Here is a 24751-nt window from a genome sequence, read left to right on the forward strand (position 1 = left end):
GTCTCTGGGCTTGAGCTTCCAACAGATGTTACCACCTACCCTCCTGAAGTCATTCCGAGGTCAAGGTGTGAACCCTTGTCTTGGGAAGTTTACCCAAGGGTTATCGCTTCTCGGCCTTTTGGCTAAGATCAAGTGTAGTAACTAATCTTAGGCCATGCAACCGGCCGGCCTGTGTGGTGCGGCTTCGACATTCTGTTCGTGTAGAGCTCCGTTCAGATGCAGCAACAGAGATCAAGAAACGTTTTGGATGGGATTGGCTTGTTCTTCGGATTCTACGGGACTTTTGTGGCATTACTGCCTCGAAGATTTTTTGCTTACAGGATTTCTCAACTTCTGGGTTTCTGGACGTGACTTTTGCTTCTTTGCCTGATTGTTCAGCCTTTTTTGACAAATGTTCCAGACTATCATCAGAGGAGGTGCTTCAGGGTTTTCGCTTTGTGCCACTGTTTGCAATGGATGAGGTTCCAGTCACAGTTCATCTATACAACCCATATGTATCGGATGATGACGTCAAGGCGTTTTTGGGAAGGTATTGTACTTCAGTCTCGGCCGGCGAAAGAATCCGTGGTCGTTATGGGATCTGGACCGGGAAGAGGAGGTTCTTACTAAAGCTCAAGATCGACCCTGCAGTTCCAGGAGGTTTACTCCATCCTCCAGGCAGCTTTGCAATTGGACCCCACCGCGGATTCCTGCATTACCCAGGACAACCCCTATACTGCCGGAGGTGTGGGGCTTTTGGTCACATGAAAGAGGCCTGTGTAGGCCGCAGGTGTCGGTTATGCGGAGCAAATGACCATATTGCAGTTGAGTGCGGGGCTCCAAAGGCCTGTAGCCTTTGTGGAAGCGAGGAGCATCTATACCGGCTCTGCTCCTCAAAGAGGGCGACCTACGCAAGCCTGTTTTCAGAGGAGTTTTCTGAGATCTCTGAAACCTTAAACGAGCAAGAGAAGGAAGATAGGAGTCATAGTGCAGCTGTAACAGCAACAAAAGTTATGCCTAAAGAATCAAATCTCTTAAAAGAAGAGGAGGTAAAAGTAGTTGAAGGTCACCAGCACCTGCAAGCGGAAATCAACATTCTTACTCAGGTCCCAGAGACTTTAGAGACACAGCTAGCAGGAGGACATTTGTCTGGGAAGGAATCGGCACCCCTTACGGAAGTCAACAGGGGGGCAGATGAAGTAGGCCCAAGCGCAAGCACATGGACTCACACTAGTTGGGCCGAGGACTTGGAGCAGTTGGAGGCTATCGTTACTACAGCTCAACCAGATTGGGCACTAATGGACATCGCTGATAGACTGCAGACAGAGGAGATGGACCAAGAGCTGGGAGACCCAACGGCACGCAGCACAGGGCAGCAAGTAAGGGCTGCTGACACACCAGCTGAGGAGAAAGGACGAAAAAGAGCTTGCATAGGACAGGGGAGAACTTTTGATTCACTGACAATGGAGAAGGGAGATTTTGTAGCAGATGAGATTAATGCCAGTAAAAGGAGCCCAAGTTTGGGCCCAGGAGGACCTGGAGAGGAGAAGGATCCCCAGGATGTCAGCATGGGGGACGAAGAAGGGTGGACTCAGATTCTATCACGAAAGGTGAGGCCTCCTGTTGGAAGGGGAAGAGGGATAAAGAAATGGGAGAATGTTGATACATGATGCTGATTAAGGGCAGAAATTGTTGGTTTGGGGAGTGTGAGAGGAGAGTATTAAATGGGTGGGTGGAGGTTTTTATTTGTTTAGTTTTTTATTGGGAGGGGTGGGTGGGGAAGAGAGTGTGGGGGGGATGTCTAAATGTGCTTTTGGTTACCTGGGCTCTGCTTTGGGGATGGGGGGAGGTTTAGGTTGGATTTTTTATTTCTGTGTTTTTTGTTTGTTTGTTTTTTCCTACAAAAAAAAAGTTTTCAGTGTACATGAATATGTTTGGGTTGATTTGTTTTCAAAATTTTGCTACTATGGGGACAATTAAAGTTGGTACCCTAAATGTACGGGGACTAAGACAGCCGCTCAAGCGGGCTGCAGTTTTTTTAAGTTTGCGTTCAGTGGCTTGTGACGTTTTGTTTTTACAGGAGTGTCATTTATGTTGTGAAGGGGACTCAATTTTGTTTTCTAAGGGATGGGATGTGGGGCCTTCAGTGTGGGGTGTGGGGGAGAGAAAAGGAGATGGAGTGGGCATCCTATTCAGATCACATGAATGGGAGGTGGAAGATGTGGTAGGGGTAGTACCGCGGAGGGTAATATGTGTAGATGGGAGGTGGAGGGGAATAAAATTCAGGGCTATTGGGGTGTACGCACCATGTAGAGTAGGGAACCGACAGGGGTTTTTCCGCCAGTTGGAACCTTTACTGTACACAAACAGATTGGTACTAATAGGTGGGGATTTTAATGTTGATATAGAGGGAGAAGGAGGGAGTGAACTGGCTCAGGTAATGACAGGGGCTGGTCTAGTGGATATGTATAGGGCGTTTGAGCCAGACACTCCAGGGCACACCTGGAAAAACTCCAGGGGTCACTCATCCCGGCTGGACCTCCTTTTCGTGGCGGACATGGCGAAGGTGCAGACATGCCTCTTGATGCCCTTTTGGGCGTCCGATCATTGTTTGGTTATGGGTGGTGTTCAGGTGGAGGGGGGTCTCAGGGGTAGAGGCGCATGGCGTTTAAACCAAACTATGCTTCGGGACCCTTCCTTCTGCACAGTCTTCCGTCAACTCTACACAGGGTGGAGGCAGCTGAGAACAGTGTATGATACCTGGGCAGAGTGGTGGGAGGACACAAAAAAAGAGAGTTGCCGTCTTCTGCCGCCAATGGGGGAGGGATATGGCCGTGAGGAAGAGATCTAAAGCATTGCGATTGTCAAGGGTTTTGTGTCATGCATGGAAAAACAAAGACCAAGAAGGTCTCAGGGAGGTCAGTGAGGCTCTAAGAACGCACTATGAGGCTGAGGCCCGTAGCTATTTTATCCAAGCTGGCAAAGAGGCGTTAGAGCAAGACGAACGGCCAACTAAATATTTCTTTAACAGTGTTAGAAGCCACCAAAAGGGGTCTTTTATTGAAGGCTTAAAGGATGGAGCACAGGTAGTGGCAGCACCTGAAAGGATGCTGAAAGTGGCCAAGTCCTTTTATGGTAATCTGTTCCAGGCAAGAGAGATAAGAGACGATCTGATGGGTGGCTTTTTGGATGCAGTCGCAGACCGGCTTCCAGAGGAGGAGGCTGTAGCACTGGAGGAAAAGATTTCGTTGGAGGAGGTTGAGGGAGCCATGCTCTCCCTGAGGGTTGGAGTGGCCCCTGGTGGAGATGGTCTCCCAGTCGAATGGTACCGGACTTTCTGGCCTGTGGTAGGACCCGATTTGGTGGCTGTCTACAGGGAAGCACTGGAGATGGGCATCCTTCCGCCATCCATGAGGAATGGACGTATCACCCTTCTGCATAAGAAGGGGGATAGGTCCGACTTAGTCAATTGGAGGCCAATAACCTTGCTAACGGCCGATTATAAGATTCTGGCTAAGGTGATTGGCTTGCGACTTAGGAGGGTCATGGCTCTAGTCATTCATTCAGACCAAACATGTGGAGTGCCTGGGCGCATGTGTGCCATGAACCTGGCTTTAGTAAGAGATGCGTTGGCATGGGCAGAGCAGCGTCAGGTACCATTGGCGCTATTAAGCCTGGACCAGGAGAAGGCTTTTGATCGCGTGTCTCACGCCTTTCTATTTGCCGTGTTAGAACGGATGGGCTTTGGTCCCGGTTTCATGGCAATGGTGCGCCTGCTGTACAAGGGGGCTTCTAGCCAGGTGGCCATAAATGGGCACTTTTCCGAGCCAATAGAGCAGCAAGGTGGGGTGAAGCAAGAATCCCCTTTGTCCCCTCTGCTGTACATACTGTACCTGGAGCTGCTGTTAAAGCAGCTGAGATCAGAGCAGACCTTTCATGGGCTGCACGTCCCTGGAGGGAAGGGAGCTAGGATCAAGGTTTCAGCGTACGCGGATGATGCGATGCTTTTCCTTAGTCGTGAGGAAGATTTCAGCGCCATTCATCGAGTCTTAGTAACTTTCTCAGAGGTTACCGGGGCTCGGGTCAACCGCAAAAAGTCTGCGGTTCTGTGTGCTGGAGCGTGAGCAGGGAAGACAGCCGTCCCTGGGGGTTTCTCACTGTGCCAAGATGGGCTTAAGATACTGGGTGTGACTTTTTGGAGGGAAGGAAGTGCACAAAGGAATTGGGAAATGGTTTTAAGAAAGGTGCAAGCCAAGGCTGAGAGGTGGGGAAGAAGAGACCTTTCCCTCACTGGGAGAGTTTTGGCGGTAAACTCAGACCTGCTGGCAAGTCTTAACCACCTGGCCTATGTCTTTCCCATCCCATTCATGACTGGACGGCGCCTTGAGCGAGTCATCTTTACTTTCATTTGGGGTGGGAGAACCGAGAAGGTTGCTCGCGTCAGAATGTATATGGAGCGCAAGAGAGGCGGAAGAGGGGTGGCTTGTGCCCCTCTCAAGGCTATGGCGATGTATGTAGCCTTCTTGGCAAGGTTGGTCAGGGAAGGAGAGGGACACGCTTCATCATTGCTAGCAAGATTCTGGCTAGGTTTCTCTCTGAGGACTGTGATTCCTTGGAGTGGAACATTGCCATGGTCACTAGACCGCCCATGGCATTACCAGAAGGCCGCAGAATTTCTAAGAGACCAGTCATGCTGCCTGGCAGACAGTCTTGTTTTAGACCACCGGAAACTATACGAATCTTGGAGGGACCGCTGCGCAGCACAGTCTGGCGACCCCGTTTCAAGAGTGGCAGACAGAGTGGCCAGCGCTACAGCCTATCTGGCTGGATGAAGCTAGCAAGGACCTACATTGGTTGGGAGCCTTGGGACGCCTACCGGTAAGAGAGCGTATGTACCGGCATGGCTCAAGCCATACACCTCTGTGTCCGGTAGGGTGTGGGGGCGAGGAAACAGTGCAGCACGCTTTATGGTCATGTCCTGTCGCGGCCCACTTCTGGAGACGCATTTCAGAGTGGTGGACTGCGGAAGGTGGAGTGGCATTAAGCCGTGACCTAGTGCTGTATGGCAGCGGGCTGAGGCTCATTGAACCGGAGAGAGTGAAATCTTTGTGGCAAGTGGTTTCAGTGGCGAAGTGTGTTGTGTGGGGCATGAGGTGTGAATGTATCCGGAGCCAGTCCCCACAAATTTTACAGAAGAATCTGCTCCATGCCTTCAGGGTCAGGTTAAACAAGTTAAAACAGGGAGACGATAGAGGGCAAGGTTTTGTAAGGGCAGGAATAGGGGGTGGGGAAGGTGGGGGGTTTTCGGGGGTCACAGTTGCGGGACATCCATGGTGGCCTCAGAGGGTATGAGGTATTGGGATGGTGGGGAAAAAAGGAAGAAAAAAATTGTGTTATGATCATTTCACTTTAAGAATATATGTTACTGTAATGTTAATTCTATAAAATTAAATTGGACCCTGGGTTATGGTGTACTGTATGACCTTGGGATGATGTTTTATTGTTATTTATTTTATTTTATGTTCACTAATTTATTTATTTATTTATTTATTTTAATGAGGAAATTATGTATGTACCAGTCTGTCATCCAGGCAAACACATGTCAAACTTATAAGCATGGGCATATATTTTGTAATGGCAAATTTGTGTTTAATAAAAAAAAAAATAAAAAATAAAAAAATCAGTTCTTATCAGTTTAATATCTGATACGTCCTCCATACGAGGACCTTATATTAAATGGATTTTTAGATTAGGGAGCAGGAACAGGGGCTTGCTCCATCCGCTCCACGCATCAACCTGGTATTGCAGTACTTCCAGGAATGGTGCACTCATACAAAATGTCAAAGAAAGAAATGTGTCTGCGCAGTAATTGAAAGATTTCCAAGTTTTATGTATTTGGGACTCTCACCTTAATTTGTCAAAATTTACATGTGTTGACCATAGATTGATGTAAATTTGGAGACTTGTCGTGACATACCAGCAGATGGATTTTGATGAATTACATGAATTCTGGATGTTTTCAAACAGTAAATTCCAAACTTACTTACTTACTTTTACTTACTTTTACTTACTTACTTTTACACACACACACTGCCCACCACTCCGCCTGCATCTCAGCCCTGCCCATTTAACCCTTTACCTCCCACACTCTTTTTACTGCCTTCCGTTTCTAGGGACACAGCACACAAGTCTTACCTGGCCCTTGTTGACAAAATTTGGATAGCCCTCATTTCTTACTACCGATTACTGACCTTGTGCTGCTCCGCCTATTTACAATAACCTTCTTTCACAGGCCCCCTCACCCTAAGGTAGTTCTCTACCTGTGCAACACTGGACCAGGGGCCTGGTCCCACCTCCAAAGTATCTCAGGTTTCTCTTTAATCACGCATAAATCTTTCGCCTTTTACTAAAGATTTCCGTGGAGAGGAATGTTGATGAGTTTACCTTATTTTTGTGGGCTTTGCTCTTGCAAAGCTGATTTTTGATTGTGTTTAAAGTGAGAAATGAAAGGAAATTTCCTGGTCTCTGGGCCGGTGCTTCCAACAGATGTTACTGCCTACCCTCCTGAAGTCATTCCGAGGTCAAGGTGTGAACCCTTGTCTTGGGAAGTTTACGGGTTATCGCTTCTCGGCCTTTTGGCTAAGATCAAGTGTAGTATCTGTTCTTATCACTTTAATATCTGATACGTTCTCCATACGAGGACCTTATATTAAATGGATTTTTAGATTAGGGAGCAGGAACAGGGACTTGCTCCATCCGCTCCACGCATCAACCTGGTATTGCAGTACTTCCAGGAATGGTGCACTCATACAAAATGTCAAAGAAAGAAATGTGTATGTGCAATAATTGAAAGGTTTCCAAATTTTATTTATTTGGGACTCTCACCTTAATTTGTCAAAACTTACATGTGTTGACCATAGATTGATGTAAGTTTGGAGACTTGTAATGACATACCAGCAGATGGATTTTGATGAATTACACGAATTCTGGATGTTTTCAAACAGTAAATTCCAAACTTACTTACTTACTTACTTACTTCTTTCTTACTTACTTACTTTTACACACACTGCCCACCCCACCACTCTGCCTACATCTCAGCCCTGCCCATTTAACCCTTTACCTTCCACATTCTTTACTGCCGTCCGTTTCTAGGGACACAGCACACAAGTCTCACCTGGCCCTTGTTGGCAAAATTTGGATAGCCCTCATTTCTTACTACCGATTACTGACCTTGTGCTGCTCCGCCTATTTACAATAACCTTCTTTCACAGGCCCCCTCACCCTAAGGTAGTTCTCTACCTGTGCAACACTGGACCAGGGGCCTGGTCCCACCTCCAAAGTATCTCAGGTTTCTCTTTAATCACGCATAAATCTTTCGCCTTTTACTAAAGATTTCCGTGGAGAGGAATGTTGATGAGTTTACCTTATTTTTGTGGGCTTTGCTCTTGCAAAGCTGATTTTTGATTGTGTTTAAAGTGAGAAATGAAAGGAAATTTCCTGGTCTCTGGGCCGGTGCTTCCAACAGATGTTACTGCCTACCCTCCTGAAGTCATTCCGAGGTCAAGGTGTGAACCCTTGTCTTGGGAAGTTTACGGGTTATCGCTTCTCGGCCTTTTGGCTAAGATCAAGTGTAGTATCTGTTCTTATCACTTTAATATCTGATACGTTCTCCATACGAGGACCTTATATTAAATGGATTTTTAGATTAGGGAGCAGGAACAGGGACTTGCTCCATCCGCTCCACGCATCAACCTGGTATTGCAGTACTTCCAGGAATGGTGCACTCATACAAAATGTCAAAGAAAGAAATGTGTATGTGCAATAATTGAAAGGTTTCCAAATTTTATTTATTTGGGACTCTCACCTTAATTTGTCAAAACTTACATGTGTTGACCATAGATTGATGTAAGTTTGGAGACTTGTAATGACATACCAGCAGATGGATTTTGATGAATTACACGAATTCTGGATGTTTTCAAACAGTAAATTCCAAACTTACTTACTTACTTACTTACTTCTTTCTTACTTACTTACTTTTACACACACTGCCCACCCCACCACTCTGCCTACATCTCAGCCCTGCCCATTTAACCCTTTACCTTCCACATTCTTTACTGCCGTCCGTTTCTAGGGACACAGCACACAAGTCTCACCTGGCCCTTGTTGGCAAAATTTGGATAGCCCTCATTTCTTACTACCGATTACTGACCTTGTGCTGCTCCGCCTTTTTACAATAACCTTCTTTCACAGGCCCCCTCACCCTAAGGTAGCTCTCTACCTGTGCAACACTGGACCAGGGGCCTGGTCCCACCTCCAAAGTATCTCAGGTTTCTCTTCAATCACGCATAAATCTTTTATCTTTTACTAAAGATTTCCGTCTAGAGGAACGTTGATGAGTTTACATTATTTTTGTGGGCTTTGCTCTTGCAAAGCTGATTTTTGATTGTGTTTAAAGTGAGAAATGAAAGGAAATTTCCTGGTCTCTGGGCCTGAGTTTTCAACAAATGTTACCGCCTACCCTCCTGAAGTCATCCTGAGGTCAAGGTGTGAACCCTTGTCTTAGGTAAAGCTTCGCTCAGATGGAGCAGTGGATGTAAAGCGCCGTTTTGGATGGGACTGGATTGTGCTCAGAGTACTTCGGGACTTTTGCAACATCGATCCGTCCAAGATCTTCTGTCTCCAGGACTTCACGTCGTCCGGCTTCCTGGATATCACGTTTGTCTTCTTTTCTGACTGCTCGGCCTTCTTCGATCGCTGCTCCAGACAACATGAGAAAGACGTGCTTCGCAATGGATGAGGTTTCCATCACCGTCCACCTCTACAACCCCTATGTGCCAGATGAGGACGTAAAGGCCTTCCTTTCAAAGTACTGCACTTCCGTGTCTGCTGGGGAGAAGGAACTCAAGGCATGGAGGACTCAGCGCATGGCACTGTGTCTGAGATTGAAGGAGAGCTACAAGCAGACACGAGGTCACATCTGCAAGCAACAGGGGAGATTGCGTCTCCATTGGAGAGCCACCCTCTGGAGGACGAGTCATCATCCCATTTCGGAGGTGTCCCTGGGGTGGAGGGGCCAAGCTCGACGCTGAACACCTGGTCCCCCCTCGTCGAAGTGGGGCCGCTGAAGGATCCCCAGAAGAAAGAGAGCCAAAGAGGACTCGGGTTGAGGTGAGAGAATTTGAATTTCTCTTAGTGGACGAAGTGGGCAAAGAACAAGAACCCAGAGAGGAAGGCGCAAAGGACAGCAGGAACATGTTAGGTCATATTATAGGGGAGTCTGTGGAAGGGCAGGGAGGGCCTCAGACCTCAAATAAATTGGATGATGAGGGGTGGTCTCAGGTCCTGTCACGACGGACAAGGGGTAATGGAGGGAGGGGGAGAGGGATCAAAGCAATAGACAACAATGGATGTCTGTGAGGAGTGGACTGGTCTATTTTGTGGGACAGCAGTGGACTGGGGACATTTTATCGTGATGGGTTGGAAGAAAGATATTCTGTGTATAACTTGTTTGTTTTGCATTTGGGGAAAAATCAGGGTTGTGAAGGGAGGGAAGGGGAATCATGTTTGCACTGTTCTAAGTGTGGTTTGTGGTAAAAATGGGAGGTGGATGATAAGGGTGTGGGGCATAGTCAAGGGGTTATATTTGCAGGGCAGTGGGAGGTGGGAGAAAAAGGCTGTACGGGTTGATTCTATTATGTGTATGCTTCTTATGTGGGGAAAGAAAAAGGTGGGGAGGGAAGGGTCTGTGAACTCTTTTCTTGTGGTGGGGTTGGGCATTGGGGAATGGGTTAAGACGGGGGTGAAAATGGGAATGGGGTGGTACTTTGTTGGGGAGGGGGAGCACGGTTTCAGGGTGAATAGGAATGTTATACCTTTACTGTAATGGGTTCACTGGTGGTAGGCACATTAAATGTGCGGGGACTAAGGCAGCCTTTGAGGCGAGCAGCAATATTTTTGAGTTTGAGGTCTGTTTCATTTGATTTTTTGTTTTTACGAGTGCCACCTAATTTCAACAAGCGAAAGTGAAACCTTTTTAAAAGGCTGGGAGCTGGGACCCTCGGTTTGGGGGGTTGGGGAGAGCAAAGGGGATGGCGTGGGCATTTTATTTAAATCCCATGAGTGGGTTGTGGAATCAGTGCTATGTGTGGTGCCAGGAAGAATTATCTGTGTGGATGGGAGATAGAGGGGTGTGCAGTATAGGGCAGTTGGTGTCTATGCCCCATGTAGAAGGGGTCACAGACAGGGTTTTTTTCGCCTAATTGAGCCCTTGCTCTACACTAATAGATTGGTGGTAGTTGGGATTTTAATGTGGATAGCGAGGGGGAAGGAGGGGGAGAAATGGCTCAGGTGATGGCGGGAGCAGGCCTGGTCGACATGTTCAGGGCAGTTGAGCCGCAGGCCTCGGGTCACACCTGGAGGAACTCCAGAGGTAATTCCTTAAGGCTCGACTTCCTGTTTGTAACGGACAGGGTGAGGGTGCAGACATGCCTCTTGAAGCCCTTCTGGGCCTCCGACCACTGCCTGGTGCTTGGTAGCATCCAGGTGGAGGGGAACCAGAGGGGTAGGCGGGCATGGAGACTAAATCGAACTGTGCTCCAAGACCCCTCCTTCTGCGAGGTTTTTTGTCACCACTATCCAGGATGGAGGCGACTCAGGATGCTGTATGGCACTTGGGCAGAATGGTGGGAGGAGGTAAAAAAGAAGACTGCCATTTTGGGCCGCTGGTGGGGGCAGGAGATGGCAAGGAGAAAGAATGAAAAGGCTAAGCGGTGGTCCACGGTATTCTGTAAGGCTTGGCAAGACAAGGATGAGGGGAAACTCAGGGACACTAGTGAGGCTCTCCGGACACACTACGAGGCTGAGGCCCGTGCTTATCTTGTACAAGCTGGCAGGGAAGCTCTCGAGCTGGATGAGCCCCCCACACGCTACTTCTTTAACAGCGTTAGAAGTCGGCAGCGGAGCTCCTTTGTCGAGGGCCTGAAAGAAGGTCCTCAAATAGTGACAGCGCCTGAGAGAATGGTGGAAGTGGCCAGGTCCTTTTATGCTGAACTCTTCCAAGCAAGAGAGGAGGTGAGAGGAGACCTGGCCGAGGGCTTTTTAGATAGTGTCACAAGTCGGCTGTCAGAGGAAGAGGTAGCACAACTTGAGGAACAAGTTTCCATGGCAGAGGTGGAGAGTGCCATGCTCTCCTTAAAAACTGGGGTGGCTCCTGGTGGAGATGGACTACCAGTTGAGTGGTACCGGACCTTCTGGCCCCTGGTTGGTCCAGACTTGGTGACGGTCTTTGGGGAGGCTTTGGAGTCCGGTATCCTACCTCTGTCAGCAAGAGTGGGGCACATCACCCTGCTGCACAAAAAGGGTGACAGGGTGGACTTGGCCAACTGGAGGCCGATAACACTACTCACGGCCGACTATAAAATCTTGGCTAAAACCATAAGTCTGCGCCTGAAAAGGGTGATGGCCGTAGCCATTCACCCGGATCAGACCTGCGGAGTGCCTGGACGCTCGTGCAGCCTGAACCTGACACTGATCAGGGACGCCATAGCGTGGGCTGAGCAACGTCGTGTGCCACTGGCCTTGTTGAGCCTGGATCAGGAGAAGGCCTTTGACCGTGTGTCCCACACGTTTCTCCTTGCTGTTTTACAGCGAATGGGTTTTGGTCCAGGATTCATGGCCATGGTACGCTTGCTGTACGCCAAAGCTGGTAGCCGTGTGAGCATAAACGGGCACTCCTCTGAGCTAATTGAGCAGCGAGGAGGGGTCAGACAAGGGTGTCCATTGTCACCAATGCTATATGTGCTGTATCTTGAGCCACTGGTGGAACGGTTAAGAAGTGAGCCTGCTTTTCAGGGGTTACATATTCCAGGGGCAGGTGGGGCTAGAGCCAAAGTGTCAGCATATGCAGATGATGCGACACTATTCCTTGGCCGAGACGAGGACTTTAATGTGGTCCGGCAGATTCTGGGAGAGTTTTCGAGCGCTACAGGAGCACGCATCAACCGCAGCAAGTCTGCGGTTTTGTATGCCGGTACATGGGCTGGTAGAACTAATGTTCCGGGAGGGTTCTCTTTATGCCAGGATGGGCTTAAGATTTTGGGTGTTGTTTTCTGGAGAGAGAACAGTGCCCAAAAGAACTGGGACATGGCTCTAAGGAAACTTCAAGCAAGAGCTGAAAGCTGGAGCAGAAGAGACCTGTCTCTTACAGGTAGAGTGGTGGCGGTCAATTCAGACCTGCTGGCTAGGCTGAATCATCTGGCCTATGTCTTCCCTGTCCCATTTGTAACAGGAAGGCGGCTAGAACGCACTGTATTTACATTCATTTGGGGGGGGAGGACAGAGCAGGTCACCCGCACAAGGATGTATATGGAACGGGAGAAGGGCGGAAGGCGAGTTGCTTCAAGTCCAAGTTCAAGTTTATTTGTCACATGCACAATCATACAGAGTACAATATGCAGCGAAATGATTTTTGCGACCACAGAGTCGCGACGGCAGCCACCTAACCGGCGCCATCATAGAAAATAAGGAATAAGATACATTAGGATAATGAGAGTAAAAAATCCCCTCCCAGACTGTCCTTTGAAAAGGGCAGTGTGCGATCAGGGGTACAAAAATACCTCAGCAACAAGCACAGAAAAAACATGTAATCACAAGACATAAACATTGCAACGATGAGGGTACAGGGGATAGGAAATGTCCAATGTAGGCAAACAGCTCCAGTCCCTGCAGCTAAAGAGCGCTGGTCCCGATTCCGCCTGCCCACACTGAAGGGAATAAGCACACGAAGGCGTTGGATATGGGGAAGGTAGAGTGTTTATCTGTAGCTGTTCTGTGAGTGCGTGAGTGCGTGCGTGTCAGTTTGTAAGCCTGTAACATCCCGTAATAGTCTGCGCCAGGTGTCCTTGAAGGGGGGGGGAGTAGGATTCCAGAGCGTCTCGTTATCTTGGTCTTCGGGGAGTTAGTTATGTCTCCACCACGGCCTTGAATGCAGTAGCTGGAAAGAAAAAGGGCAGCCGAAAAAAACAAACATATTTTCCAGGTTTCGATCAATATCTGCCAATTTCACAGATATTTAATGTCCATCACTGGTCTCCAGGTCTGTCCAAATGATGTTGCATAGCTGCTAGTCTCACCAAGATGTTATCCAATTTGCGGTCCAGAACCACAGTCTGATTACTGACAGCTCTCGTCACCACTATTTCCCAGCCAGCCAGTCTCTTGGGGTTAAGACTGACTGCTTTTAAGATTTTTCGATATCCAAGTATCCCACCTAATCCAATCAGCAGAATCCCAGTTATCAGAGTTCCGAATAGGTAGATATCTTCAACATCCTCCAGAGACAGTGCGGCCAGGCACACAATGCGCCACTTCTCCCAACCGTCCATCGTGTATCCAGCAGCAAACGTCTCAGCAGGACAAGTAGGTTCCCCAGAACCCACATTTCTCGTTGAGAAGATCGTGTCAATTGCATTCAGAGACCACTTGATCAAATCCATATTCCTTTTTTTTTATTTTCAAGAGCAAGACGAGGAGAGTCTCTGAATAGTATTCACAAGACAGACAAGAGAAGCAAGCGGGGAGAGATAAGGGAGGGAGAGCAGATGCGACCGCCTTCGTCAAGAGCAAGAGAGGAAAGGTTGCTTGCGCCCCTCTTAAGATAATGGCAATGTACGTAGCTTTCCTAGCTAGAGTGGTCGGTGGAGGAGACAAGCACAACGCGTCCCTGTTCGCAAAGTTCTGGCTGGGCTTCACGTTGCGAGCTGTGATCCCCTGGAGAGGTACATTGCCATGGTCTCTGGACCGCCCATTGCATTATAAGAAGGTGGCCGAGTTTGTTAGAGATCGGCCATGGTGCCTGGTGGACGGCCTTCTGCTGGACCACCGGAAACTGTACGCAGCATTAATAGACTGCTGCACTTCACAGTCAGGTGGGACCCTTCCTCGGATGCCAGGCATAGACTGGGCCTCCCTACAGCCCGCCTGGCTTGATGGGGCCAGTAAGGACCTGCACTGGCTGGGGGCTCTGGGACGTCTCCCTGTGAGAGAACGAATGTATCGGCATGGCTCAAGCCGCACGCCTCTGTGTCCGGTAGGGTGCGGGGGTGAGGAGACTGTCGAGCATGCATTGTGGTCATGTCCCATCGCGGCTCAGTTCTGGAGACGGGTGTCAGAGTGGTGGACTGATAAAGGGGGAATGGCCTTGTGCCGGGACCTCGTACTGTACGGCAGTGGGTTGAAGCGCATGGAGCCAGGGAGGGCAAGGCCATTGTGGCAAGCCATCTCAGTGGCAAAGTGCGTCCTGTGGGGTGCGAGGTGCGAATGCATCCGAAGCCTGTCCGGACAGGTCGACCAGGAAAGCTTGCTCCATGCTTTCAGAGGCAAAATGGCAAAGTTAAGGAAGAGAGGGATAAGTGGAGAAGGTTTTGTGAGGGTGGGGGTGGGAGGCGGGAAGGGAGGGGGTTTTTCTGGGGTCAGTGTGGTGGGAGATGCATGGTGGCCACATTAAAAAATGAAATGAAGGGTATTTTGCTTTCTTAGAGGGAAAACATAAAGCATTAAGTTATATGTGATATGTGACAATTTATGTTATTAGGTTAAATTTCTGGAGGAGGCTTGCCATTTAATGTGACAGTTTGATGGTTTGTAGGGTGAGTTTTCTTTGTGTGTTTAATTTTGTCGGGAGATTTGGTCCTCCCTAAGAAAATGGATAATTTAGACAATAGTAGGTGATGTAAGCTGACATGAAAAGTTGTATCATGGTCCTTTATTGTGTTGATAATTTTTCTTTTGAAAAGAGTGTGTAAGTCTGCATGTGTTTAATAAAAAAAAAAAAAAAATCTGTTCTTATCAGTTTAATATCTGATACGTCCTCCATACGAGGACCTTATATTAAATGGATTTTTAGATTAGGGAGCAGGAACAGGGGCTTGCTCCATCCGCTCCACGCATCAACCTGGTATTGCAGTGCTTCCAGGAATGGTGCACACATACAAAATGTCAAAGAAAGAAATGTGTATGTGCAATAATTGAAAGGTTTCCAAATTTTATTTATTTGGGACTCTCACCTTAATTTGTCAAAATTTACACCTGTTGACCATAGATTGATGTAAGTTTGGAGACTTGTAGTGACATACCAGCAGATGGATTTTGATGATTACACGAATTCTGGATGTTTTCAAACAGTAAATTCCAAACTTACTTACTTACTTTTACACACACTGCCCACCCCACCACTCCGCCTACATCTCAGCCCTGCCCATTTAACCCTTTACCTCCCACACTCTTTTTACTGCCATCCGTTTCTAGGGACACAGCACACAAGTCTCACCTGGCCCTTGTTGGCTAAATTTGGATAGCCCTAATTTCTTACTGCCGATTACTGACCTTGTTCTGCTTTGCCTATTCACAATAACCTTCTTTCACAGGCCCCCTCACCCTAAGGTAGCTCTCTACCTGTGCAACACTGGACCAGGGGCCTGGTCCCACCTCCAAAGTATCCCAGGTTTCTCTTCAATCACGCATAAATCTTTCGCATTTTACTAAAGCTTTCCGTGGAGAGGAACGTTGATGAGTTTACCTTATTTTTGTGGGCTTTGCTCTTGCAAAGCTGATTTTTGATTGTGTTTAAAGTGAGAAATGAAATGAAATTTCCTGGTCTCTGGGCCTGAGTTTTCAGCAGATGTTACCGCCTACCCTCCTGAAGTCATCCCGACGTCAAGGTGTGAACCCTTGTCTTGGGAAGTTTACGGGTTATCGCTTCTCGGCCTTTTGGCTAAGATCAAAATGTCAGAAGTGGATGCTGCCGGTCCGGTCCGTGTGACGCGGCTAAGAAACTCTGTAAGGATTGAGTTAAAGAAAAATGCGAGTCAACTCATCAGGACCAGATTTCGTGTCGGACATTTTGTTAAGGAGATTTTGCAAGGTGTGCTGGCTAGACCAGCTTCTTCCATTCTCTGTCTTCAGGATTTTGCTCATATTGGATTTATGGATGTTACTTTTGGAGAAATGGCTGCCTGCTTGGCGTTCATGTCTGCATGGGAGAAGAACCAGGAGCATCCAGCACTGGAGGGGCTACTGTTAAGAGCTCTTTACATCTGGGAAGAGGTATCTGTCACCGTGCACATGTATAATCCATTTGTTGAAGAGGAAGACATAAACTGCTTTCTACGTAGATTTTGTTTGAAAGTTGAGGGTGGACAAAAACTTTTGAACACATACGGAATCTGGACTGGGAGGCGGAGATATCAAGTGCGCTTTCGTCCAGATCCTTCTGCACCTGGTAGGGTAATGCAGCCTCCAGCCTCCTTTGCTATTGGACCCCATAGGGGGTTCCTGTATTATCCTGGGCAGCCGGTAACCTGTAGAAAATGTGGAACAATAGGACACACAAAGTCCACTTGTAACAGTAACAAGTGCCGATTATGCAGGTCCCAAGATCATGTAGCAGCAAAATGCGATGTCCCTAAGAAGCGTAGTCTTTGTGGTGGGGGAAACCACCTTTATAGGGATTGTGGACTGAGGAAAAGAACCTTTGCTGACTTGTTTTCGGTGGAGGGCCCTACGGGCGAGGAAAAGTTAAGCTCCAAAGTGGAACCAAGTAAGAGTAAAGGAGCTTTGACCATAGACAGCCCTGCAGATCCAGCTTCAGGATGTGGTGCAGAAATACAAGACCAAGACAAAGGACACAACATGGAGAGAGAAGGAGAACCGTCTGTACATGAAATGCCGGGAAACATCAAAGAGAAGGACGTTGAAGAATCAGAAGGACTGCTTCAGGCCATAGGCGAGATACCAGAGGGAAATCTACTGGCAAAAATTAATCCTAGTGTAGATGAAGTGCAGGTTATGGACACCGCAAACATCGAGGCTCAAGCCGACTGGGCGAGCAGCCTTCCAGGTGATGCAGAAATGGTTCCAGAATGGGCTATTGTTACTGGAAAGCGACCCTTACCAAAGGAGGATGTAGAGGAGGAATCACAAAGAAGGACTCGGTGCCAAGTGAGTAACAGATTTGAATTATTGCAAGAGCTTGATGATATGGATGACAGTGAACCCTGTGTGATGGCGGCCTTATCCCCAGTCCCTCCATTTCCGGGGTGGGAGGAGGATAGGCTTAAAAAGACTATGGGGATGGGGAGAGGAAAGAGAATGAGTGGGGTCTCCCCTTTAGAAGAGGAGGCAAACTAGATAAATGTTATTTAATTTTTGTACACTTAATGTAAGGGGTCTAAAAAGCCTCCAAAAACGAAGAGCTTTTTTCCTGTCACTTGAGTTTGTTTCTTTTGATGTATTATTTTTACAGGAATGTCATTTGAAAGATAATGTGGATGTGGAGATTTTCCAAGAGGACTGGAAGGGGGGGATTTCAGTTGGGGGGGTGGGGAATACTAAAGCAGATGGAGTAGGGATTTTATTTAGGGGGTGGGATTGTGAAATCACGGCTACGCTGAGCATAGTGCCAGGACGCGTTTTGTGTGTGGATTGCAAATTTCGGGGAGTCCCTCTTAGACTAATCAATGTCTACGCACCCTGCACAGGGGATAGAAAGGAGGGGTTCTTCACAAATCTTGAGCATGTCTGTTTTACAAATAGATTGGTGCTCCTGGGTGGGGACTTCAATGTGTCCCTTGACAAGAAAGAAACAGGAGGAGGTAGCGCAGAGATAAGATCCCTCTGCAGTACGGTCCAGTTAAAAGATGCTGGTGAACTCGCAGGACCAGGTCGGGGGGGTTTTACCTGGAGTAATTCACGTGGAGACAAATCAAGGCTAGACTATTTGTTTTTTCCCAAGGGACACGAGGCAAGAAACTATACGAATTTTCCAACTTGGGCCTCAGACCATAACGTAGTTGGGATCACAGTGGTGATAAAAGTGGAAAGTAGGGGTCCAAACTACTGGCGTTTTAACACCAGCCTGTTGGAGGATGAAGATTTTCATGCAGTATATCGGGTGATTTGGAAGAGCTGGCAAGCTTTAAGACAGGAGTGGCCTTCCTGGGGAAGTTGGTGGGAAGGGGTAAAAGCCCGCACAGCAGCTTTCTGTGGAGAATGGTCGAAAAAAAAGGCTTAGAATGAGCGACAGGTAATCCAAGCTGCCTCAGATAAACTACAGATCTTGGGAGTAAAGTTGGCCTCCGGGGAGTCATCGGATTGGAAGAGCTTTGAAACACTCAAAGAACAAATTGGGTGTTTTTTTTTTTAGAGACGTGCTAAAGCTTTTGCAATACTGGCTGGGGCTCGAAAGGGCTTGGAGCGGGAGCGCCCATCCAGGTTTTTTTTTCGAGGCAGTTTGAACTAGACCTAGAAAGTCTGAAATAGAGGTGGTGCAGCATGAGGGGAAGAATATAAACACCGTGACAGAAATGGCATCCAAATTTTATGAAGGCTTCTTTAGGCAAAGAGGCCAGGAATGAAAGGACAAGACTCGCTTGCTGGACTGGCTCAAAAACTAACTTTCAAATGAGGAATGCAAAGCTCTAGAATGTGGCTTGTCCCCGAGAGAACTGGAGAAGGCCTTGAAACGATGTTCTGCACCCGGATTGGATGGGCTACCACAGGAGTTCTATGTAGCTTTCTGGGATCTCATAGGACCAAATCTGCTGGCCGTTTTTCAAGAGTGTATAGGTCAAGGGCTTCTTACCCCTTCTATGCGGATGGGCTGCATAACCCTGCTTTATAAAAAAGGGGAACGGTCTGACCTGTCAAACTGGCGCCCGATAACCTTGCTAAACGTGGACTACAAAATTTTAGTGAAGGCCATCACGCTGAGGTTATGGTAGTAATTTCTATGTGATTTCACTTACTTTTAGGTACCCATTGGAACATAATAGTCATTCTCTGTAGTCAATTTGAAAAGTGCTTGCCTAGGAATCCAAGCTATACATAGGATGGGGAATTGTACGTGCAAAATCTAACCATATAAGGCCTCCTGGAATGTGCTTGCCCAGGAAGGTGAGGTATACATAAAACGGGGGAATTTAAAGAAACTCAGCTGTTGTGGAACATCACTGTATACTGAATACTCCATTGTATCAGAGGGTATTTAAACGAAAAGCGTTCAGAGTTCAGTGTGACACTGCAGTCTCCCCCGGCCGTTATTGCATGATAAATAAAGGTCGTTATCTTCTGAAAACCAAAGCCTGAGTCTTCAATTAATTTCCACGACATCTTGGCGCTGCGAGCAGGGTGGAAAAGGGGCAAAGGTGACTGATCGGCAGCACAAACATGTGGCCACATACAAAGGTAAGCAACTTTTGCTTATGTACTTAGTTTGTGTTGTTCGCTGAGATCACCCGTGTTGGTAAGAATGCCTTTAAAGACCTCTCCAAATTAAAGTAGTTTTGGATGGGCTTTGTTTTCAGGAAAGAATGCATGCATCAGCTTACAGTACTAACTGTTATACTGATAGTAATTTGATAAATTAAGCATGCATTGGTCTGTTATGTTGTCAAGAGGGCTTTGATTAGATGGCAGCATGACAAGACAAGTATGAGAGAGCGCATTTGAGCATCTATTTGTGTTAAAGAGAGAGAGTGGCTCAGTATTAATCTGTACCCATTGTCAAGAGGGCCTTGATGGATGGCAATGGGGAAGAAGCAGTTAATAAGGAATTGCGCTTAATTAGTTATACTGCTTGTGTAAGGGTACACAGCAGCTAAATATTTATAAATAACGTTTTATGAGGAATGTACAGATGTATGTCGATAATGTGTAGCCACCAAAAAATTATTGTATGAGGCTGGTGGTGAAATTTTATATAGATATCTTTTTTATGAGCAATATACAGAAGTATATGAATTTATATTAATATCTAAGTATGAGGAGCACCGCTGTGTGCCATAAAGTTAAAGGCAATTGCAATTGGTTGTGTCTAATTGATGTGTTGGTCTAAAACTGTCTGAATGCAAGGGAGCACTTTGTGTGCCTGAGAGAGAGAGAGAGAGAGAGAGAGAGAGAGAGAGAGTCTGGTTTAGTGATATTATAAGCTGTGTCCAGAGAACAGGGCTTGACCCCTGAGCAGAGGGGGACAGCTGCTGCCGGACCGGAGACGCCTGTGTGTATGAAGGCCTTATTAAAAATTTATAATATATAAATAAAAATAGTAAATAAATAAATAAATTAATTAATTAAAATTAAATGAAATAAATGGAAAAAGAAAAAGAAAAGTAGAAATAATAAAGAAAATAATAAAGAAAGTAATGAGCCCTTATTAGAATATAAGAGAGACAAGTATGGATAAATTAGCCTATTTTCTAGAGAAAACAGGGACAAAGTACGAAGTATAAATATATAAATAAAGAAATACAGTGGAGTTGTCACTGTTCTATGAATAAAGAAATATTGTGGAGTTGTCACGGTTAACATCAGAAGGTGCCATGCGTCCAGGCTCCATTTTTCTAAGTTTAGGTTCCTTTTGTGTTTCTTCGGTTCTAAACTTCATTTCTTAGAATGCACCTCGGTCGGGTGAGCGCTCACCTGAGCTGAGGTATTATTATTATTATAACATTGTGTTCTAGTTGTTGGGTATCTGTTGTGTTTAAGTATTGGTTAGTTAATTGGTTGTTGAATTTCCTCTGTGTCTGTCTGGTTCATGCCATTTCCATTGTTCCTATGCCATTCAATTAAGCTACTTAACCTGATTGAATGATATGCTTCATGTATTAGGTTGTTCTAGTGTCATATTCTCTTTGTTTCTGGATATAGTCTGTTCTGGTTAGCTCTTATAAGTTGTGGTTAGCTCTTATGTTTAGGTTTTTATGTTTCTCTCCTAGTCTTGTTAGCTCATGTTATATTTAGGTTCTTGTGTAGGGTCAGCTCCTTATTTAGTTCAGCTCCTGGTTGGTTTAGCTCTGGTTACGTTAGCTTCTCTTTGCTCATGTTCTGTTTCCTTTATTAAAAGACTTTCCCAAAGCATTCACCTCTGCACATATACCTTATCTAAACCCCACACATAGCACTGTGTGACAGGAGTGGTGAATGTGTCTGAACCAATATTAATACTGTGGCATTAATCGGTTATAGATAAAAGTAGTCACTGTGTTTAAAAATAGACTGTACTGGCTGGCAAGTCCTATAGTGAAATATTGTATATAAGAGGGTGGTTATCATTGTTGAGTTTTGTTAAGAAAGGAAGATAAATCTGTGATTATACAATATTGTATGCTGTAAGTAAATTTAGTCACTAAGTATAGTGCATAATCAGAAAATAAAGCAAGAATATCTAAGTTGTGGTGACATAGACTATCAAGCATAATGGCAGCCTCCCAGGTGAATACATTAGTATTGAGGCATTCATTGCATGGAAATATCATAACTAAGATTGCAAATAAATGGCAAAAGAGAACTAAAGAGATAATTACAAAATGGCCAAAGGAGGGAGCATTTGATGTGGCAGTGTGTGGATAAAGAAACTGTGGAGAAATTATAAGGTGGCGGCAAAAGAAGAAAAATGTGTCCAAAGAGGGTTAAAGAGACAGCAGGAGTGAGAAGTCCTAGCTCTGTTTAAGAAAGAAGGAGAGGAGTTGATACAGAAGAAAGAGAAAGGATAGGAAAATGGATAGAGAAGAAAGCACACTGTTAGATTGTTATGAGGAGATAAGGGCAGATCTACAGAAAGTAAAAAAGGTATATGGGAAGCAAGTGAAGAGAGGTTAGTCAAGGGCATTATAAAACCCAGACAAGTAAGAAGTAAAATGGATACAACATTAAGGAATCGACATAGATCTTTGTACAGTGGAGAGTATGATGGTAAAAAGGATTTGTCATTTAATATGGGCAGTGGGAAACAGGGAAGGAATACTGGGAGACTTAGGCACCTAGCTCTACAATTCCCAATTTAAATTAAAGGTGCACAGAGATTATGTACCGTGGGCAACTCAAGATCTCGAGGGACTTGTCAACTGCCTCCCTAACATTCACAAAGGGGCAGGAAAATGGATTAAGGTCTTAGAAGAGAAGACCTCAGGCAAGCTTCTGTTGGTGGGAACTATGAATGCAAGAGACTGAAAACTCAAAACTGTACATTCAGAAGCAGTTAAAAAGGTGGAGCAAGAAGCTGAAAAGTGATCCTGAGGGAGATGCACTGTTGTCTACACTATTCCGACACACTGTAGGAAATGCCATGCCTCAACTGGTGAAAAGTAAACTGGAGGATGTGGTCGGCTTAATCTCTAAATCATACAAAGAGTTCTGTAATCATGTCTCACATGTTGTTGACCAAAATAGAAGACGAGCAGAAGTTAAGAACTCAAGAACATGAACTGTACAGAAAACTGACTCAGTTACAGCTCGAGGAGCTAATGAAGAGAAATAAAGGAAAAGTTCAAGTTACCCTGGTAACAAAAGAAGCAGGGCAAATGTCTGTGAGAGGCCCAAACCCTTTACTGATGATCCAGCCAGCAGCAGTCACAGCAACGGCAGCATCAGCGGCACTTCCCAAGCTCACACCAGATGCCTGAACCTGACACTCATGCAAACTTTGCCCCTGGAGTATGTTGGGGGTGTGGACAGGCTGGACATAACCGATACATTTGCCTAACACATCCAGGGCCCAGCCCTCGAGGGGTGTGATGGGAGGGGAGTTGCAACAACCCCCTCGAGATCAAGTTCAAGGCCCAATAAACCCATGGGGGGAGGGGTCCAAAACAGGGGTATTAGGGGTGCCCAGAGAGTGCTACAGGGGAGAATCAGTTAGCTAGTTTAATAACTAATGCTGAACAAGAACCCATGTTACACATTGAGGTAGATGGGAAAAATACACCCATGTTAGTTGAAACAGGAGCAGTTTATACCTGCTTAAATTTAAGAGATGCCCGCCCAAGTCCATCTACAATTAACAATAAGTGTAACCAAATCTGTATTAGGCTTGAGTCAGACACCAGTTAATTAATTAAGCAGAGATGCATTATGTAAATTAGGACTTCAAATATGGTGTTCTCTAAAAGGAGTATTGTATGTTGACCTGAAAAGTATTAAAATCAAATGGCAATGGCAGAACCACAAGTAAATGTGTATTGGATAGGGGAGCTAGAGAGGGAGTTAAGTCAAATGGGGAAGATTCATTAAATCACAAATCCTGAAGGTACTCACTGCGGCTTTTCACTGCACAATGATGTATGACTCAACTAAGGATACTGATTTAGAACAAACATGGCAGGAAGAAACAAAAGAGCACAAGGTTAAATTAGTTACACTGTACATCATCGGTCGACAAGGAGCAGCAATCAGGGTACATGAGTGATTTTGGGAAGAGGTGGTTTAATGTAACTGATTCTGTTCCTCAGGTGACATTATATGTAGAACAAAATGGCAGATCAAAGGACTTAGAACCAAGGATGAAGGAAGCCAAAGAAGTCCAGTGGAAGTCAACCATAAACCTGTTGATTTTCATTCTGCGGATGAAAACCTGTATCAAAATCTTGTGTGGTAATAACTTGATTGGTATTCCTTAGAAGGTTGTAGTCAGCCACAAATCACAAACATAAATGGCATCAGCATCTGAGGTAGTTAAGACTGTTGAAGATGAATTGTTTAGGGAAATGAAGAGTCAGATCCCACCTGATTTATAGTCTCGCCATGATACAGATGTAGACCTAATTAAATCAGCCAGCCCGGTTCAAGTACAACTTAAACCAAATGTAAAACTGCCCAGAATAAGATAATATCCTTTGCGCCCTGAAACAGAAGCTGGCATAAAACATACTATTAAAGGCCTGGTAAAAGCATCGGTACTAGAAGAAACAACCATATGCTGTAATACTCCAATTTTCCCGGTTATCAAGCCAGGTAAAAAATAAATGGCGTTTTGTGCATAATTTGTAAGCAATTAATAGTATAATAGAGGATTATCCAGCAGATGTTCCAGATCCACACATTGCTAACCAATGTCCCACTCGAAGCCAAATATTTTACTGCAATTGATCTTTGTTCAGCCTTCTTCAGTATTCCAGTGGCGGAAGAGAGTAGATATTTATTTGCATTTACATATGCTGGTAAACATTATATGTACCAAAAATGCCACGGAGGTTCAAACACTCACTGCATATATATTTCATCAGGTTTCAAAAAAGCTGATTTAGCAGATTTAATGATAGAAGGTAACCTTCTCTAGTTTATGGATAATTGCTTAATATGTTCGTCATCATTAGAAACATGCCATAGGGATTTCATTCAAAAGACTCAGTAAGTTAGCAAAAGGAGGTCATAAAGTGTCTAAAGCTTAATTACAACTTAACTTAAGTTGAATATTTAGGGCGGCTAATTTCACATGGTACAATAGCCATAGCGCATACTCAATTAGAAGGAATAAGTAAAGCACCATTGCCACAAACAGTAAAACAGTTGATGACCTCTCTAGGCTTAATAGGCTTCAATCCTAACTGAATTGGGAAGTGTGCAGTAAAAACGTAATGAAAGAAGAAGGACTGCAAGATTGTGCTCCAGTTAAATGGAACACAAACACGGTTAGCATTTGAATCACTCAAAAAGAAAAGTAGACAGCACCAATTTAGGTATACCTGATTATACCAAAATGTTCTATATGTATGTGGCTAACCAAGCGGATGGATATGTCTCTGCCGTGTTGATGCAGGAAACCTGCAGTGGAAGGAGGAAACACCCCCTAGTTTACTACAGCACTAAGTTAGATAATGTAGCGCAAGGTTACCCACCATTCCATCAGCAGGGACTCGCAGCAGTACATTATGCATATGACAAAGCATCTACATTGACTATGGGTTACCCAGTAACCATTTATACCCATCATAAGGTTGTAAAA

At 45.7% G+C, this 24751-nt stretch overlaps 6 non-coding genes and 3 pseudogenes across 6 annotated transcripts; all 9 read left to right on the top strand.

Moving 5' to 3' along the window:
- The first annotated feature begins 102 nt into the window (after window positions 1-102).
- Window positions 103-316, top strand: LOC128534891 (uncharacterized; annotated as a pseudogene).
- Window positions 317-5601: 5285 nt separating this feature from the next.
- Window positions 5602-5812, top strand: LOC128534886 (uncharacterized; annotated as a pseudogene).
- A 529-nt stretch (window positions 5813-6341) lies between these two features.
- LOC128535082 (U5 spliceosomal RNA) lies at window positions 6342-6455 on the top strand. Its single transcript, XR_008361814.1, has one exon. It is a non-coding gene; the product is annotated as a U5 spliceosomal RNA (small nuclear RNA).
- Window positions 6456-6598: 143 nt separating this feature from the next.
- On the top strand, window positions 6599-6789 carry LOC128534878 (U2 spliceosomal RNA). The gene has a single exon (XR_008361634.1). It is a non-coding gene; the product is annotated as a U2 spliceosomal RNA (small nuclear RNA).
- A 531-nt stretch (window positions 6790-7320) lies between these two features.
- Window positions 7321-7434, top strand: LOC128535083 (U5 spliceosomal RNA). Its single transcript, XR_008361815.1, has one exon. It is a non-coding gene; the product is annotated as a U5 spliceosomal RNA (small nuclear RNA).
- A 143-nt stretch (window positions 7435-7577) lies between these two features.
- LOC128534879 (U2 spliceosomal RNA) lies at window positions 7578-7768 on the top strand. Its single transcript, XR_008361635.1, has one exon. It is a non-coding gene; the product is annotated as a U2 spliceosomal RNA (small nuclear RNA).
- Window positions 7769-8299: 531 nt separating this feature from the next.
- Window positions 8300-8413, top strand: LOC128535096 (U5 spliceosomal RNA). Its single transcript, XR_008361827.1, has one exon. It is a non-coding gene; the product is annotated as a U5 spliceosomal RNA (small nuclear RNA).
- A 6338-nt stretch (window positions 8414-14751) lies between these two features.
- LOC128534884 (uncharacterized) lies at window positions 14752-14966 on the top strand (annotated as a pseudogene).
- A 504-nt stretch (window positions 14967-15470) lies between these two features.
- Window positions 15471-15585, top strand: LOC128535095 (U5 spliceosomal RNA). Its single transcript, XR_008361826.1, has one exon. It is a non-coding gene; the product is annotated as a U5 spliceosomal RNA (small nuclear RNA).
- The last annotated feature ends 9166 nt before the right edge of the window (window positions 15586-24751 follow it).

This window comes from Clarias gariepinus, chromosome 12 (assembly GCF_024256425.1).
Source record: "Clarias gariepinus isolate MV-2021 ecotype Netherlands chromosome 12, CGAR_prim_01v2, whole genome shotgun sequence".
Classification (NCBI taxonomy): Eukaryota; Metazoa; Chordata; class Actinopteri; order Siluriformes; family Clariidae; genus Clarias; species Clarias gariepinus.